We start from the raw sequence: 20,807 nt of genomic DNA, 5'->3' as shown, positions 1-20,807 counted from the left end.
ATTTAATAATTTAGCAACATCTGAGCTGATGCATCTACGATTAGTCTTCCCCTTTTGCTCAAGTTCGAAAACACGTCTATAATGTATAATAGATTCTGCACTATCGACCTAGCTCCAACCTTTGTCTAATCACTGCAATGTTTTTTTTTGTTTTCTATTTGTTTTACAAAGTCGCTACTTATAAAGGCCCAGAGGTCACTCGAAGATAAGGGTTAAAAATGCACAGTGGTCAATGAGATAGTGGCGTAGTAATCGTTAGTAGTGGAAATTTGGTAAATCAGATTACTTAAGGTGAAAGGCTCATCAAGAACTTGTTTACGTTGGACTTGAAGACGACTATATTATAGTCAACGTTAAAAGAAGGCAAATTGGAGAGAGTTGCACAAATGTGCAGTTCTAAGAAAAAAAGCTTTCTTCATGGAATCTTTGTTTAGGTTTAGGCACGGATAAAGAGTGGGGGAAATTATTGATAGTGTTTTCAGGTAGACCAATGTTTCTCGTGAAAGTTTGGCGGCGGGGGGGCATAGATTGGAGCTCACACGAGCACTTGCCATGTTGCATCTTTGTAACTGTTTGTCAAGAATTTTAATAGAATAGAATGTGTGATCTGATAAACTCATAGAATTTGTTCACTTAGGACATAACGAACTAACCAGACAAATAGCAAAATTCAATTCTTTACCTGTTGAGGTACCTAGATACCTAAAATATTTTCCTCATTCGGACTAAAAAACCTGAAAATTCCTTAATAGTTTCCTCCTTTGCTGACTGTAATGATATGCATAAATTTTAGCGTAATAGAAACATATATCTTGCTCCTAAACCCCTACAATGCTCGATTAAACATGACCTCAAATATTTATCCCTGATATCAAAAGGCTAATACGCTTCGTTTGGCATGAAAAAGAGAAGCAAAAGTTAAACACGTCGTAATGCATGTCTATACATAGACATTATTGTAGCTTTGCGAATTACATTTTCCATTCGTATTATTCGTATTAAGCGGACTACTGTTCTCATATTGAGTGTGATTTTCACAAAATTTCGGTCGATGTAACCTCCAATCTTCTTCAGGTGTATTTTGTCGAACTCAAGAATGTTTCTGTCGAACTCGGAAATTTGGACGAAATTTCAAGCGGAGGTAGCGTGCTCTTGTTCCGTCAGCAATGGCTAGATAGAGGTAGTAAGTAATACGCAACTGTATTTTTTCGGTCGCCCACACCGTGGATTGAACCTACAGCCTTCAGGAGAATATCACTTTTTGCAATTGATTTCTCCAAGTATTATAACTACTGTGCCACGAGTCCTTGCGGACAAATTCCGTCTAAATTCCCGAATTCGACAGAAACATTCCTGAGTTCGACAAGATACACCTGAAGAAGGTCGGAGGTTACATCGACCTAAACGTTATGAAAATTAAACTCAAGATGAGAATAGTTATCCAGTGAATCCAAAGAATACGAATAACTAATTCTGATCTCAAAAATTCAGAAACGTCGTACGTTTTCCATATTAATAATTGATTGAAACATAAGTGTTAAGATGATAGAGCATTTTTAAGATTAATCCACAACCTATTCTCTATAACGTCACTGTCAGTCCCTGTTGTAAACTTTATAATAGCAGTTCATGTAGCTCTTCATTTCGTACCTAAGTGTATTGATCTCCCAGTAACGGGCTTTCTGGATTTATATTTACGTGACTCCGAACAAGCCTATGATACGGGCAAACTATATGATAAATCATGCTAACCTTAAAGTCCCTACGTAGACTCTTTAAATTAAAAACGGATCAATATAACTCGAGAATTGCATCGAAGAGGAACCGTGTCTACCCATCCATATTATTTCAGAATGTTTCTCATTTCATCATTTATCTATGAGATCAAACTTACTGATATAATCGTGAAATGCAATAACAAAAGAATACCAATTACTACATCTATTCGATTAACCTCTATGGTGTAAAAGGGTCATATGACCGCTTTTCCGTCTCCCGCTAAGATGGCAATTATAAAGGTATTCATAAACTGCCTGGTTCGTCAAAGAATATAGCATCTTAGAACGTCTATTGGGCACATAAACATCCAAAGACTAGTCCTTCATAGTTGCATTCAAAACGAAAACTCTTTCCTCCGAATTTAAAATGAAGGAGCACACTGCGTTTTAAAAAAGAGTTAGAAGCCAGGCTACAAAATGTCAGGGGTCTACATTGAATTATGTTGATTATACATCAAAGAGTCTACGCAGCACACCCATTATTCCCCTCAATAACTAGATATTCTGCTTTGAAGTAATGAAGGTTCGGCTGGGTTCGAAAATCCACGCAAACCACCCTTTAAGCACCGAACATATCGACTTGTAACTTAGGGTAGAGTGGAAGATACGAACATTGATTGGATCAAATTGCGAACATCCAGGTGACTTTTCCCGTAGAATATTGGCAAATCAGAATATAGTTTTTTTTTTATTATATTTTCACCATAAACAAGGCACATTGCCACTTTGGTGTAGGGGGCTACTATCAGGGGTAACATCTCCCTGGGTACTATGTGGGGATTTGGGCAGCAAGATATCTGTTCACGTTACACTTGAACTTCTGCACGTAAGTACAGTTGGGGAAGCAGCGACCTGGAATGGAATTCCAAGTTTAGCGGTTCTGGGTAAGAAACTACTGGAGTAAAAAGATCTTGTACATCTAGAGAGCTCTACAGTGTGGGGGTGAGATTTACCTGCCTGCCGGGTTTGTCGAGGGTGTTTACGTCGTGGGGGCGCAAGTGCTTGCAGTTCGTCAGAGCATTCACCATTAAAATACTTGTAGAACAGGCAGCGGGAAGCAACATTTCGTCGATGGGACAGAGGCTGAAGCCATCGTGGCATAAACTAATAACAGCTAACGGGGATAATCGTTAAGCTATTCGATAAAAAAGGGTGTAACTGTACGGGAGCCCTTCCAACACAAGATTTACATAAAAGAGCATACTATTATATCATAGCCACTTTAAGTTACTTCTTTAAGCATTCTCTAGACCCCCTTAGTGCATATTCTTGTTTACGCTTTTTTGTTGTTGCTTTTCCCCCAAAGACGAAATTGAGAAAATACAATACACGATTAACAGTGCAAGAATAACAATAATAATAACTAGCAGGACCTGTGGAAATTTCACAGCGAATCTTTCATATTGCTGGACATTCTATGGGCGTTCAGCATGAATGAAGACATCATCATATCATTCTAGCCTTTTTGTTAAAATTGTATCGCCCCCCTTGCTTACATAATAACTTTGATATATTGTCTGGGATTAACTCATATTTCATCACTTTTCATAATTCTTGGATATGTTACTAATTTCGACTATAATATTTCATAAATTAACCCACATTATTTCCCAACTTTACTAAAATAATAACTTTGATATATTATGAAAATTATAATCAAATAATGATTTAATATTTAGTGCGTAAACGGTTTCAGCTATTTCTGGGACTGATTTCATATCCCCCACCCCACTGATAAAAATATACATGAAATAAAGTAATGTTTAAATTGTTAACAGTTTTAGCCATTTTCGGAGCTGACTTTATATCCCCCACTCCACTGTTAAAATATACTTGAAATAAAGTACTGTTTAAATCATAAACTGTTTCAGAAGCTTTTCGAAATTAAAACTGTAAGGGATTAGGCAACCATTATTTCAACATGAATTTCTGAGTGTAGTATCATTCTCAGCATTCCAGTTACTTTGATAATTATATATATATATATATATATATATATATATATATATATATATATATAAATATACAGGGTGTCTCAGAAGTTGCACACCATATAATGATCTTCGTGGAGTGGCTACTCCGCTCACCAGATCTGTCCATCTTGGCATTTTTGTCTCCGGGAACATCTCAAATGTGTACTAGAATTGTTAATCTGTTGAGCTAATGAACAAGAAAATAGATATTATATTTATTTTTATAAAAAACTAGATTATGTGCGACTTTTGGGACACCCTGTATATATATATATATTATAAAAAAGTGAACCATATCGTAAATTCAATCAACTAAAAAATGGAAACCGGGGTGAGGAAAAGAAAAAAAATTATATATATAATGGGGCAAGTTATATGTACAATTAAATAAAATAAATAAGTCGATTAAAAAAAGATCGTTAAAATATAACTATTTGGGTAGTCAGGTTTTCTTTTTTTTTTTTTTTCTTCTTAACCTCTCCGCTCGTATTCCATATCACTACCAAATATTCTATAAAAAAAAAAAAATAATTTTCAGACTTATGACCCTTGAAAATGTTTGTCTGAACGAAAAGCGCTTTGGGTATATTTTAACGATCTTTTTTTAATCGACTTATTTATTTTATTTAATTGTACATATAACTTGCCCCATTATATATATAATTTTTTTTTTCTTTTCCTCACCCCGGTTTCCATTTTTTAGTTGATTGAATTTACGATATGGTTCACTTTTTTATAATTATTCTAAAATTTTGCCAATCGAATAAAGTTATATATATATATATATATATATATATATATATATATATATATATATATATATATATATATATATATATATATATTCGAGAGAATTGTGTTGTTTTTACCTACGGAATAACTAATACAAACAATTATTTCTTAACAACATTTGCATGTACCCGAAAGATAAAATCCTAAATTTTATAGAATAAAAACAACATAATATATATATATATATGTATAGAATTGTTAATCGAATTTGAAATTTTAATTTTACCCTAAAAAATCAATGGACACTTTTTTCACACTCATATTAAATACTTTTTAATGTTTTAAAATCGATTAAACTATTTTTATGCCTAAATAAAAATTGAGAAAAATTGTTATAAGAATATGTAAAGTAAAACATGTGAATAAAAAAGCAAAGAAATTAATTATATTTTAATGAAATTAATTTTATTTTGTTTCGATAGACAAATAATAGAATTATTTCTTCTTATTAAACAAATAAGAAAATAGAAAATTAAATAAAACCAATAAGACTATTATGAACCAATGTCAAATCACTTGCACATATGTTTTAAATATAAAAAATACTATCAACATGCCCCCTTTTTAAATTATGAAACAAAATAGCCTATTTGAAACAGTAAACAGGTATTTTTTTTAGTTTGGGGAACTTTTTGCAAAGTAAATCGTTTAATTGATCTGTCAAAGATACAGAGTTACTTTAAAAGAAAAATAGATAAAAATTAACCGACAGTCATTTGGAAGAAAAAGGATGCAAGCGTGACACACAAAATAACACACACCATCATATTGATATATAAAGTATATAGAAGATAGCGGTTTCCATGCAAATTACATGGAATGGTATTTTAAATACTAATTATCTTGTTCCTAATTTGTACATGTTTGGATAAAATGTGATGAGATTTGAGTTAACTATATAATTTCAAAAATGAATAATACATGAAATAATTTACAAAACTCCTTTATATACAATATGTCTAGTGAATGTTGTTCCTCTTCTCTGGTCATGAGTAGATTTAATCTTAGGACAAATTTTCACTTTTACACTGTTCATAGACCTTGCTCGTGAGAAGGTTACATAAAGTGTTCCATGAGTAAAGCAAGGTTGTAGTAGGTAGATCCTAACTTTTCGAAGGTCTTTCCTTGAGCTTTATTAATGGCCATTGAATATGATAGGCGCACGGGAAATTGAGTCATGTGCATAACAAATGGAATATTTGCATAACATAGATAAAGTTTAATTCTTGGAATTAAAACTCGTGCCTGAGCATTAGATCCACTTATTATCGAAGCTAGAATACAGTGGTTATGAAGCTCCAATAGTTCTAAACGTGTTCCATTGCATAGTCCTTGCGTTAATGACAGGTTGCGAAGCAGCATAATATTAGATCTAATTTTGAGATTGAGACGATTAGGAGGCATACCCAGAGGCGTAAGTGAATTTATGAATTCCATCGGATAATTATTAGCTTCCATTTATTTGCTTGCTGATACTGAATCTGTATTTAGATATGTTTTGCTGTCAGTTGGTTTTCTTCGTAGAATATGTTCATTAACTTCAAAACAATCTTCATTTTTTGGTGACAAAATAACACTACTTTTCATTTCGTCCTTTGTACAATTATCAAATATGTCTGATGCTAAAGAGTCGTTGCACACACATTGTTCTGGAATATCGATCGTGTCATGAGAAACATCATCAAGTGAACTATGAACTCGACCATTTTAAATTTGTAATAGCCATTGTGAGAAAACTTGTTCGTTTTCATTAGTCCTCATAATCTGAGAGAGCTTCAGTTGATGAAAATGGTGCCACATTGGAGACTACTTTAAGAGATACATCCAATACTGCAGCAGGTGGATCTCTTGGAACCACAGGCAGAATTTGCCTGAAGTCCCGTCCTAATATGATGACTTTACCACCAAACATACTATTATTGTTCATAATATCCTGTAAACAATTATCAATGGCATTCAGTGCATATCGAGGGATCATTGACACCTCGTCGACAATGAAAACTTTCACCTCCCTGAGAATATTTGCTTGGTCAGAATTATGTGGAATATTGTATGAAAATGTCTCAGTCAAAGGAAAATGAAATAGTAAGATACTGTGAAGCGTTTTTCCATTTTTTTAATAAAGTTGCTGCAATACCTGTCCAAGCAGAAGTACTAGCAACCACATTTTGAGCCATCGGGTAATCATGAATCATTAAATAGAAAGGTTTTACCAGACCCGCCGGGTGCATCCAGATAAAACAGTCGGTGCTTAGTCTCTAATCCTCTATCTATTGCATTTACAGCGTTAATGACACTATCAAAAACATTTCTTTGCTCAATATTTAGTACTTCAGGATTAACTTCGTGAATTTCTTCCACATATTGAATGACAGGAAAGCCATGAATTGGTTCTGGTAGACCATGCATCGCACAATTCATGCCATTTTCATTCAGAAGCCTGTTTATGTGATGCAGAGCCATGTTTTTGGTGCAATATTATTATCATATTTGCGTAAATTGTCCTCTATCATAAGGTATTTGTTATCATTCCATAATTGTAAAGCATTTTGTGGTGTATTAAATAAACAAATAATTGTAAACATGTTAAAAAGCTGCCGTGGCATTTGATATACAGCTGACTCACTCAAAGAATTTTGTAGTTCGTTGTTATCTTCAAGCAGTTGTAATCGAATAGAGGCATCCTTAAAGGTCGACAATTCTTCGACTCTTACAGTTTTCAAGTCATCAAAAGAAGTTGAACCTGGTACATGAAGAAGAAGCATCCTTAAATGGAATTTCTCAGCATTTCTAGGACTGACAGAGTACATTCTTGTTACAATCTGGCGATAACGTTGTCTTCTGGTCCAGGTGTTACTTTGCTTGTTGAATACATAATATTCAGGGATATCAATATAAAGGTGGGCATCCACGTCACTTTGATTAAGTTTGAACCATGCAGTTAATTGCGTGTCGCGTCCTTCTACACGGGCAGCAGCCTGCCTTTGTTCACCTGGCCTATAATAAACTTGTTGGCCATCGGGTAAATGTGCGCCAATCGATAAACTGTGCCGTACTGTCCATACATTTTATATTCTGACAAACGCCAAAATGCTTCAGGCGGTGATACGTATCTACACGAAATATATTGCTTAATTTCATTAAATTTATGTTCATTAGTTTCATTGTTATTTATATTCATTTCCATCATTGCGCAATCATGTCCTTTATAGGCATATTTGAAAAGATATTTCACACATTTTACCGGGATACACACTTCTACATTAATGTGAGCACCATATTTTCTGAGTAAATATTTATTATATGGTACTACAAACCTGCAGTCAACCCCATGGACACCCACTCTAACAGAATCTCCATTATTTTTTATTATTTTTTTCGCATACATAGAGGATATCCAGAAACATTTGTAATAGTCTCCTCCTGATACGACATAGGAAATCTCTTCTGACACTCTCCCTCTACCATACAGATTGAGTTGAGATTAAATATACGGCAGGGTTCATGAATCATGAGTTTTTTTCACTAATTGTCTCAATTCTGGATCATGTTCAGCTGAAACAATATTATCAATTTCTTCTTTAGTTCTAATTTTATCTTCTGCACGCAACATGATTAGCATGTGACAATGTAGGAGGCCTCGTTTTTGAAATTCTATTACATGTGTCGCAGCAATAGATACCCCAAATACATGTCTGTTTTTATGTCAATCGTTAATTCATTGAGATGTTGTTTAAAAACTCGTGCCAACAAATCAGGTCTGTTCTGTGCAGTTTCATGCGGTTGTAAGTTTCGATTACTTCTAGACATTTTGGATTACAAGTATATGTTATGAATAAATCAGGCTTTCCATATTTCCATATCTGCAAACTATTGCCATTGCGTCTTGATAGCATCGTTGCATATTTCGTGGGATCCCTGTGAAGGATGATGGTAAAATGACAGGTATTCCGGGATCTTCAGTTTCATTATGTCTTGCAAGGTGATCCATCAAGCCAGAATACATTGCAACTCTTAGTTGTGCTTGATTTTCTGCAATGAATTTCAAACGACAACCTTCTACTTTAGCATAAGCATAAACTATATATTGCTGAAATATTTTTCCACCATTGTGTATTGGACTGAAGCCACCTTTTATCGATAAACGATATGCATAAAATTCCTGCATATAAACCTTGTTACAAACTCTAGTTTGCCTATTTTCTACATGAGGAATGTTTATATGCCACCCAAATTCACCATGAGGAAAGAGAAGCGGGTAAATCATTACGTCAAGATGGCAAGAGAGGTAAGATATCCCCTCTCTCTCTCAAAAAACCGTCAACACGATTACCTTAACATGAAATAAAAAAACGCACGATCCCAAATTGAAAGTTTGAAACAACTATGAAAATATTTTATTTAAAACAATGTGCTAATAAAATTAATTTATTTAGAAAAATGAACTGTCATTTAATATATATATATTAACTCTAATGTTTTTATAAAAATATTTTATGTACAAAACAGGTTTCTTTTCGCTAATAATGTGTCGCTTTTTTGGTTTGTAAGGTCAACGATTTTCATGAAAGTTGAGGTTTCATAACGCTGTAGTAGTAGTAACTATAATTAACTCTCTCTCTGTCTCTGTCTCTCTCTCTCAATAAACAAATTTAAACAAATAAGGAATAAAATAAAACAAAATAACTGCTCAATTTTTTTGTCTTCGCCGGCCGAGAGATTTGTTATCGTTTTTGATTACGGAATGACTTAAAATCAATGATTTATTAACAACGTTTGAAAGATAAAAGCCTAAAGTTTATAGAATTAAAAACAAATTTAGTGTTCGTTAAAACAATGTTGTAATAAAAATAATTTATTTAGAAAATGACCTGTCATTTAATATATATTTTTTTCTTTTTAGAGTTAATGTTTTTAAAAAAATATTTTATGTACAAAACAGGTTTCGTTTCGCTAATAATGTGTCGCGTTTTTCATGGAAGTTGAAGTTTCATAACGTTGTAGTAGGAATAATAATATATTACGAAAACATCAGACGTTCGATCTCTCCCTCTCTCACACTCTCTTTCTCGCTCTCTCTCTCTCTCTCTCTCTCAATAAACAAATGTAAAAAAATAAACAATGAAAAAACACAAATAATTGCTCAATTTTTTGTCTCCGCCGGCAGAGAGATTTGTTATCGATTTTATTACGGAATAACTTTAAATCAATTATTTCTTTACAACTTTTGAAAGATATAACCCTAAATTTTATAGAATTAAAAAACAAATATATCTGTGAAAACACGCTAATCGAATAGAACCTAGAGCGTTCGTAAATGTGTATTCCGAAATTAAATGTCTATTCCAGAATAAAATCTCAACCAATCAAATTTGCCGGAAAGCGTGATACACAAAAGAACACACACGCGATTGTATTCATATATAGATGAGGAGGATTAGCAACAGTATCGCAATCAACAATTGTAAATCTCGCACTGACCGCAATTATGCTGAAAGATGTATGCTTTACTCAGCCCCAAAATTAAGCTAGTTAAAAGAAGCGGTATTTTTTAAATCTAGAGCAAATGATTAGTACACTGAAGGGAGGGGAATTTGTTGTTCAATATAATAATGAAAGATTATTATTATTATTATTATTATTATTATTATTATTATTATTATTATTATTGGCTCACAAGGAGCTTTCACACAGGTCTTCAAAGATCTCTCTCTCTCTCTCTCTCTCTCTCTCTCTCTCTCTCTGAAGCAGCCTGTGGTATTCCCTGGAAGCTAAGTGACAACAAGTCTCCCCAGGTTTCCAGTACTTTCCACCTTTTTCGATAACATTTTGAAATACATTTACATTATAACAACAGCTTCTTGCCATTGATTTCTAGTTGGCAGCGGCTATAGCGTTTTACTGGAATTTGAATGGCAATAAGCCTCCCAATGTCCCAGTTCTCTTCGCACTTATCCGAGTGAGGTATGGTCAGTTCATCGGTCTTTCATTCCTCTTTAACTCTATTTTATTATTTGGTCTCGCTCTTTATGGAGGGCAGTGATGTGGCAATGGGGATGGGGGTGGGTTAGAGACTTATAGATATGTGGCTTAAATGTTCTTGGTTTAATGTAGTGTTTCATGTGTTGATTTGCAGATGTTTGTCTGGTCCGCGCTTGTTGCTCATGTGTGTTAGTCTCCACATTTAAGGGGTTTTCTTAATATTTCAACTGTTTTCATTACTGTTTTCCTTGTATGTTTCCAGTCATTACTTTGATCCCAATTTCTCCCATTCTCTTTGAAAAAGTTTTTCAAGATTGTTCCTAATGCTCCTACTATTATAAATATTATTTTGATTTTCTTCATCTTCCATATCCCTTTCAGCTCTCTGGCTAGCTCTGTGTATTTGCCCCGTTTCTCCTTTTCTTTAATATTCACCCTGTGGTCAGCTAGAGCAGCAAAGTCTACGATTTGACAGAATTTTCTTTCTTGTTAACTATTACGACATCCGGTCTTCTTGCTTGAATGGGTGTATCAGTTTGTATGCCCATGTCCCACATGACTTTGTAATTCTCGTTTTCAAGTATTGTTGCAGGCTTATGTTTGTACCACTTGTCTGTGCGTTCGAGATGCAGTTGTTTGCATAATTCTAAGTGTACTAACCTTCCCACTTCGTCGTGTCTGTTCTTGTAATCATTTTTGGCCAGTTTGCTGCATTTACTTATTATATGGTTTATCGTCTCGTCTATTTGCCCACAGAGTCTGCATTTTCTGTTTTCTTTTGTTTTGTAAATTTTTGCTTTGATTTGATTGGTTCTTATAGAGTTTCTTGTGCTGCGGTTATTAGGGATTCGGTTTCTCAACTTATTTGTCCTTTTCGCATTTATGTCAAGGTGTTTTCGTTATTTTCATCTTTTGTGATCCTTATGAATCTTCCGTGTAGTTGTTTCTCTTCCCACTTTTCCTTTCTCGTCTTATCGTTTGTCTCTCTGTTTTCTGTTTCACTGATTTTTCAGTACCTCTCGCTGCAATGGCCATTCTTTCAGTGGTTTGCCTTACGTATTTTTCTAGTTCTTTTTCTTTTTTTGCTGTCACACACATAGTCTTTTATATTAACCAGACCCCTTCCGCCGTCTTTCGTTTTTACGTAGAGTCAGTCAACATCGTCCTTCGGATGTAGTGCGTTGTGATTGATCATGCGTTTCCTGGTTTTCTGATCGAGCTCTATCGATTCTTATTTAGTTCACCCTATGAATAGTCCAGAGTATCTTACTAGCGACACTGCCAATGTATTTATGCCTTTTATTAAGTTTCTGTTATATAATTTGGTTTCGAGAAGTTTTCTTGTTCTCTTGAGTTGTGGTTATTATTATTATTATTATTATTATTATTATTATTATTATTATTATTGGTATTATTGTGGGTGTTGGCGTTGTTGTTGTTATTGTTGTTTAAGATCATGACTCATTGATTTCGAATGCATAAGGCCATTATTTTTCAGATTCGTTTCCCTTTTTTATGTTTTTTTTTAATTATAATCCATTTTAGAAATGTATTAGGTATTTGCAGGGTAGGTTAGGTGAATGCTGTTCTTATGGGGAACAAACTGAGTTCGAACTAGCTACTGTCACCTCTTAGTTTTGTTCTTGTTGTAAATTTTGTTACTTTCTAGAAAGGTTTATTAATTAATTATTAAATTTTGAGATAAATTTGTCAGTTTAAAACACTACTTTTTTATTTACTTTCGCTTACTATAATTGCTTTGCAAATGTGTCAATAAAAGGGAAGATATTCAATGACTATGTACTACCTGTGATGATTTATGATAGTGAAACATGGGCTCTGACAACTTGCCAAAGTGAAATCTTGGTAATAGCAAAGAGAAATACGGAGAGAATAATGTTAATTATTACTCTAAAAGACAGATAGACAAACATCTAGATCCGCCAACAAACAAGAGTTATCGTCATCAATACTGCCATCAAAACATCACAAACACAGATGGACAGGGAACGTATCCAGACAACAGGACAGCAGATTCTCCAGAATGGACACCTCGTGAACATAAGAAGCCAAAGGGAAGACCAAGATAAGATGGACAGAGAACCTGATACATCACATGGGTCCCACATTGCTCGGGACAGGGTTAGATGGCTACAATCCAGGAAGACGTTCCTTATTGAGTGATAAAATCCTTGTTGATGTTGATGGCTATAATTGATAATATGGCATCTTTTCCTGTATCAATGAAACCAGTATCAAAATAAAACTTATGGAATTAACTATTTGATGATGTTTTCTTTATTTTAACATTCAGAATAATTTCTAGAAACGACAGCGGGCTATAGCGAGGATTTTATAAATTTTAGATAATATTTTCAATGCACAACAATGATTTAAATAAAAAGAAAAGGGTGTGTTAATAATTGCACATTAAATCCGAGCATCCAATCTCTTTATTGCATTTGAGGTCGATTTAATTGTTGAAAATCCTAATTGCATATTTTCGCTGGAATATTTTTTCAGAGTGCATCCACTCTAACTCAATTAAAAAACATCCCCGATCAAATTGCTCCCTTAACTATTTTCTTTCCATCTTCAAAATCACGCAAGTCCAGTGAAATGGAACAAAACAATCAAAATACATTTAATTTGCTCGTAAAGCATTACTAGGTTCCATTTTATCTTAACCTGACAAAATCCACAAAATGCATTAAATTCACAAAAGATAACAACAACAATAATAATAATAATAACAATAATAATAATAAAATAATAACAATAATAATCATAACAATAATAACAACAATAATAACAATAATAATGAAAATCGGAAAAAAACATAAGAAAGAAGAAAAAAGGCGAGAAAGAAGAAACAGAAAATGAAGGAGAAAAAGAAGAAGAAAGCATTACTATATCCCATTTTATCTTAATCTGACAAAATCCACAAACTGCATTAACAACAAAACCACAACAACAACCACCAATAATAATAATAATAATAATAATAATAATAATAATAATAATAATAATTGGGAAAAGAATAAGAAGGGAAAAGATCAGAAAGAAGCAACAGCAAACGAGGTAGAAGAATAAGAATAAGAAGTAGAAGAAGAAGAAGAAGGAGTAGAAGAAGAAATAGAAGAGTAGAAGGATAAGTAGAAAAAGAAGTAGAAGAAGAGTAGAAGGATAAGTAGAAAAAGAAATAGAAGAAGAAGTAGAAGAAAAAGAAGTAGAAGCAGAAAAAGAAGTAGAAGCAGAAAAAGAAGTAGAATAATAATAACAAGAAGAACAGTAACATCCGGAAATTATCTTCTCTTACCGGAAATTAACACTTCAAATGCTGGTTGTCGTTTCCTAGCAAATTTAATCGTCTGAGCAAAGAACACCAACGTTCATACTTTCCCGGAAAAGAACACAAGACAAAACCCTGCAGATATTTACACACAATCTGTCACTAAATATATGTGTTGTATTGTTCCACTCAACATGAATGCGTACATGTAAATTTCAGTTCTTTGAATTGTTGATATAGTATTAATAATTGTACAAGCAATAGGAGCATGATAATAACCCTTTGCATGAAGCCCCCTTTGTATAAAGTTCATAAATGCGGTATGTTGATGCTATTTTTAGTAGTAATATTATTCGCAGTATTATGGTACTGAATTTACTATAACGCATCCGAAATACCAAATGAGATGCATGCCAAATTTTGAAGAATTTAATAAGTGTTTAATATTTTAATATCATCCGTAAATCAATGATCTTTAGTTAAATTTAACAAGCATGTAATTATAATTAACGACACCTTACAAGTATTTCTTATGAAATTATTTTAATGTCTGATAAGGAGTTCGATGTACATTGAAGCAACAACCTGACAGACCTGATCAATCTATATCAAGCTTTTGTAGCTATGACGAGATGTTTACGTTTAGTCCGTTCTATTTACTTTCTTGATTTATATTACTCCTTAAGTCTACCCCATAAGAGTAGACTTCTTAAAGCCCGGGCCAATATCGAAGTGTAATATCTGTTCCACAGAGGCTATATTTCACTTTCTTGTTCTCTGTCAATGGAGGAGACATTCTACACGACCGAGATAATTAAAAAAAAATTTGTTTCTTTTGTCCACGTTAGAAAACGACCGTGGTGTCTAACCGTCCCATGGGGAAGCAAAACAAATCGGATCTCTTGTCTCACGTAATATGTTCCGTTGCAATTATTCATCAGGTTGAAATGCCAGTGGTCGCTTTATACATAGAATATTAAATGTAATATGAAATTAAAATATAATCTAAACATTGTAGATAATATTTGCAATTTGTACAAAGTAAACTAAAATTTGTTATAAGTCTGTTAATAAAAATATATCTCCTAAATTTAGTAAATTACCGAGATAGGTCCTGTTATTGAAAACATTTTCTTTTTTAAACCTGTGTTTATAACTTTCAATTAAAACGTTTGGTCCTTATAAAGAACCTGGCCCAGTTTCGCGTCGGCATCTTTCGTATGGCCACACAAACTGTTCGGAAAAATCAGACGCTATTTCTCAGAAATAATAAGTTAAAATCACTGAAAACAAAATTGTACAAAAGAATATATTTATATGAAAAGAAAGTATATGAATAAGTTTTTTCTACGAAAAAAATTTCAAATAAATTATTTGTACAAGGAAATCACAGAAACTAATGGGAAAGTAATTTGTTTAAAGGTTTAAAAATGTTTATCATGTTAAACATAATAAACATTTTTAAACCTTTAAACACATTACTTTCCCATGAGTACAGAAATGATGGGGAATGATGTAAATAAATATTTTTAACTCATTATGAGAAACTTGCAATTAATATATTTCCTACTTAAATATAAGTATTTTTTAAAACACATTTTTTGTTTTCTGTAATTTATCTGTTGGGCATAAGGGATTTTCCTTTTTTTCTATTGTTAATTCATTCAGCAGAGTTCTCGGTTGGTTTCAGTAAAAAGCATGACACTTTTTGCAGCTGGTTCGGCTGCCCTATACCCAGCATTACAATCTTCAAAGAAAAAATATTAAAAAAAAAGGTTAAAAATGTTGAAATAATTTTAAAAAATTAATTGAAAATTGTTGTTTGCTGATAGCGGATTGCTGATTTGGTAATTGCGTTATATTTTGAGGAAGCTTACACTAAACTTGCGAAAAAAATACCAACGCTAATTGAAGTCAATTTTTGAATGAATATGAAGGTTTTGTAATCATATCAAATTGAAAAAAAAAACTCAGTTGCTTTTTGCTACTTGTTTTCATATATAGATATATATTGATAGGTAGGAAATCAGTAAATAACAACCACTAGATTTAGTGCTAGCGTATTAGTAAATTTACGGTCGTGTTAACTAATAAATATCTGCGTTAGTGTTCTGGCCTCTCCCTCGAAGACAGGATACTTAAAAGAATTTCCAAGTTAATAGACTCTGCACTATATGCCAATTTCCAGACACTGTCAAATAACCGTAGAGTATACAAGTATTCCACGGGATGTTATCCGATATAATCTTTATATATGCTAAGAAAAACCAGAATTGCAACAAAATCAAAATTTTCTTTTAATCAGTCTCTAAAATCCTGAAGAGCCTTTCATGTAACTCTTTTCTCAGAGACACTTGCTTATCGACTGCTTTCCCTGCTTTCTGTCTGCTCAAATATAGCAACCATAAGTAATATTAATATAAGGTTGTGAAATACAATATCGGTTTTAGCACATGCTACATTTATACTCGATTTCTGAATTAATCAATTGATATATAGTAGGCTCCTTCAGTCTTAAACAGAACATGGATACCCAAGAATGGTTACTTGCGCGTGAATTCTTTCTGGCAGGAGGCGCGCAATCTCCAACCACACCTCTTGTGAGACGTTACGCTAAAATACAAAAGTACAGGACGACTGGAAACAAATGCCGAGATAAGCGGAGAGTACATACAACACCTATAATTCCCAAATGGTCACCCATATGATACTAACCACGCTCAACGTTGCTTAACTTCGGTGAACTGACGAGAACCGGTGTGTCAACGCGATTATATATATATATATATATATATATATATATATATATATATATATATATATATATATATATATATATATATATATATATATACACACACACACACACACACACACACACACTATAAAAGTGGCGGCAGGTGTCTATTTAAATAGACATTCCGACGAGTTATTTACGGGCGTCGATTCCATGGTCGAGTGGGAGAACTGCCGACTGTCAACAGGACGGTTCTAGGTTAAATCCTTGGCTTGGGAGAGATGCTAGTCTAGCGGCACTGATGAGTTGTGATACAACGAAACAGGACTGTATGGCGATGTCTACAAATATATATATATATATATTATAATTTGGAAGTGCGTTTTTCGTTCTATCGAATCGTGTTATTCGTTACCGTTCTCAATCTCTTCATTCATTTTTTGAAGGATTTCGACAGTATGGACAGAATTCAAATCCACACGATTTTCTTCTGCTTCAAACTAGGCCGAAAAATTGCCGAGAAAGCTCGTGATATCAATGATGCGTTTGGCCCCGGAACTACTAGCAAACGTGTGGCATAACGATGGTTACAGAAATTTCGCAATGGTGACTTGAGCCTCGAAGATGAAAACGGTCAAGGTCGGCCGACTACGGTTAATAACGAACATTTGAAAGCCGATCCTCGCAAAATCACACGAGACGTTTCTGTTGAAAAGCAAATAGCGAAGTCCAAAAAGTTGGATAAATGAAATCCTCATGAATAGAACGATAAAAAAATATTGTCGTTTTGAGGTGTCTTCTAAGCTTCTTTTGTGCAACAAGAACGACCCATTTGTCGACCGGACTGTGATGTATGATGACAAGTGTACCATAGACGTCAATCGGCGAGGTTCGGCACACAACACTTCCCAAAGCTGAAATTGCAAACAAAAAAGGGTATGGTGACTGTTTGGTGGTCTGTGGCCTGTCTTAGCCACCACAACTTCTTGAATCCGGACGAAACGATTAGAGAAGTATTGCCGACAAATTGACAAAATGAACCAGAATGTCCAACGTATGTATATGATTGGTCAATTTGAAGGGACTAATTCACTTTCATGACAACGCTCTCCCGCCTGTTGCTTAACTGACCCTGAACGAATTGGGCTAAGAGACTCCGCCTCATCCGCCATATTCACCGGATCTCTTGTCCTCCGATTATTACTTTTTCAAGCTTCTCGACAAAATTTTGCGCGAAATATTCTTCTGAAGCTGAGATGATGCTGAATCAGCCTTTAATTACTTGATCGGTTCAAGAACTGGATTTATGAATAAACTTGTTTCTCGTTGGCAAAAAAAAATGTGTCGATTCTAATGTGTATCTATTGATAACGTTTATCATAAAGTTATGGTCTTTTGACGTTGAACATCGAAAAACGACAGTATTTTTTCTACCAAACTAATATAATGTGAACAGACATTTTTCTTATAAAATCCCACCATAATCCTATGTCTATAATAAATCTATCCTTTATTTTACAATATGTTTACGACTTAATGGCAAAATGTCTTGTTTTGATTAAAAACTTAAATACGAGAGGATCAGGCACTGTTCTAATACAACTGATTTTTATTCATAACCCGTTTCTTTATTCGAGGTGTCATTCCTATTCTTTCACTGGGTATCGTGTTATAATTGAATTACAACATCTATTTACTTATAAAAACATCTGTCGTTATATTTAGTACTATGTAAGCAATTATTTTAACCTGTGCGTATTTCTGTATTTTAGAAGAGAGAGGACTCACTTTACTTTTATTTCCGTCTTTTTACATCGCCCCATTTTTATTTGGTAGGGAATATATTTTTTATAATTTTTATTTATTAAGTATTAATATATATATATATATATATATATATAATTATTTACTATAATAATTTTAAAATACCAACAGACACTAGTGTTTCATCCTTTGCGGAATCATCAGTACAGCATGTAACGATTAACCGCGAGTAATACTGTTGAAATTTAAACATTTATTATTTAAATGTTTTCCTAACGTCTGTCAGAGTGATCTAATCATTATATGATGATATGCGCAGAAGAGCTGAGTAGACCGACTTTTTATTTCAATTGCAAATGCTCAACGATAAGAAACAATTTTTTTTAAAACAGTATGCCATAATTTTTATATTATATATATTTTATAAAATTTTATTCGCGTAAATATATATATATATATATATATATATATATATATATATATATATATATATATATATATATATACATACATATATATGTTCACGCGAATAAAACGTTATCCATGGACATGTTTTCCTGGGCTTTACCCATTATTGTCATGGATTAATCGTCAACAAGGTTCGAACTCACAATACCACTATGAGCAGTCTAAAATCTTAATGTCATATTTTATGCGATATGTTTTATCTCCATACATATAAGATATGTTCTTTTTATATTTTTCCGATATATAGATTATTTCTTAACTGTTGCTTATTTTTGATTTTTTTTTTTCATTGTCGCGGTTATAAGACGGAGGGAGGAGGTTTTTTTTGGTTTTTTTACACAGGGATCACCACTTATCAAGGCCCGGAAGCCACTCAGGGATAAGGGTTATTGCAAGTACATTACGTTAATGGGGAGATTTGATGGAGTGTTTACTTAAGAGGGCGGTTCATTAGTTACTTTCCTTTCATTTTTACGTCCACTTCCCCTTTGTGACGAGACGAATTTTCTTATTCATTTACTTAATTGTATTTATTTGAACATATGTTTCTGGGTTTTACGTGTCTTCAGCATAGATTAACCCTCAAGAAGGATCGAACTCGCTACAAGACGATATCAATTCTTGAATCATCATTTCTCTCCAACGTTCGACAGTCGTGTGTCTTCTTTAGCATCTCTTCGTACTTATGTTTTTTTTTTCTATAAAATTTCATGTTTTATATTATAGTTGCGTCCCATATTCAGTATTCCCCACTGTCAATCATTCTGCATCTGTTTAGGATCTTATTGTCACTGTTACAATTACTTTTCCTTCGAAATTTTTCCTAAGATAATTACAGACTGGCTTCTTCACCATGTCTGTGTTTAGTTTAATTACTCTTTAATTATCAGTTTCTCAGCGATATCCGTCTTTTCATTCTGTAACCCGACTATTAAATGTGCTTTGTTTGCATAAAACGCACTTATAAATTAAGATTTAATTATCAGCGTCGAAGTTACCATTCTTTTATTTACTTGAGCATTTGTAATTCAAAATATACAAAACTTTAGACAGCATACGAAGAAAGGATTATTGATTTTTGTCTACAATTTGGCAAAGCAATACGTGAACTTTTTAATTATAATCTATCTTCTCTTATATTGTTTTTTTTTGTTTGTTTAAAATGTTTAGGGTTTACAATACTCATTTATTTCTAGTTTTATTACGTTATTATTATTATTTTTGTTGTTGTTGTTCTCTCGACAAAAGGAGGTGGACCTGTAAAGTCACCCTTGTCAGTTCGTCCATTCGTCTGGCTGCAATTTTCCCAATAACTACGGCTTGGAATTTTTTGAAATGTCGCACAAACATTAAACATGATATGAGTAAAAAGTAATATAACGGATTTTCCAGGAAAACTCCGATTGCCTCCACCAAAGGGGTGCCTTTCGGGTTAAAATGGCTAAAATGGACACTTGAGCTTATTAAAAAAAAAAAAAGGATACCTTTGATTCCCATAAAATTTTCTGAAAAGTTATAACTAACTGATTTCTATACAATTTTATTTGTCAATACTTCGCGATAACTCTCGTTTCAGGGCTAATAAAAACTATTTTTGTGGACTATTTTACCATATTTGTCCAAAATTTTTCTGTATAGGTTTATTTAGCAGTTCTGCGGGGTGTCGAACTCAAATTTACATATGTTAAGGCCTTGGCGACTTTTGGGCTAAATGGTGAGGAGCAACTGATGGATACAGTAATTTTTTTTTGCATGGTGCAGAACTCAAATTTACAGATGTTAAGGCCCGAAACTGCACCTTTTGTTAACTTTTACCAAGATTTGACGTTCTCTGAGGAAATTTGTGGCTAAATGAGAGGGGGGGGGCAAATGTTGCACAAATCATTTTTATACCTCGTCAACTATGCACTCACGGGGGAACCATGAATACTTCATAGTATTATTATTATAATCTATATAATCTTTTTTCAGTACGTTCCTAGGCTAGTTCGTATGTTACTCTTTGTAAAAACGGTTAAATG

Source organism: Euprymna scolopes, chromosome 1, assembly GCF_053919585.1.
Source record: "Euprymna scolopes isolate OS-2025 chromosome 1, ASM5391958v1, whole genome shotgun sequence".
NCBI classification, from domain to species: domain Eukaryota; kingdom Metazoa; phylum Mollusca; class Cephalopoda; order Sepiida; family Sepiolidae; genus Euprymna; species Euprymna scolopes.
This window is presented reverse-complemented; position numbering follows the sequence as displayed.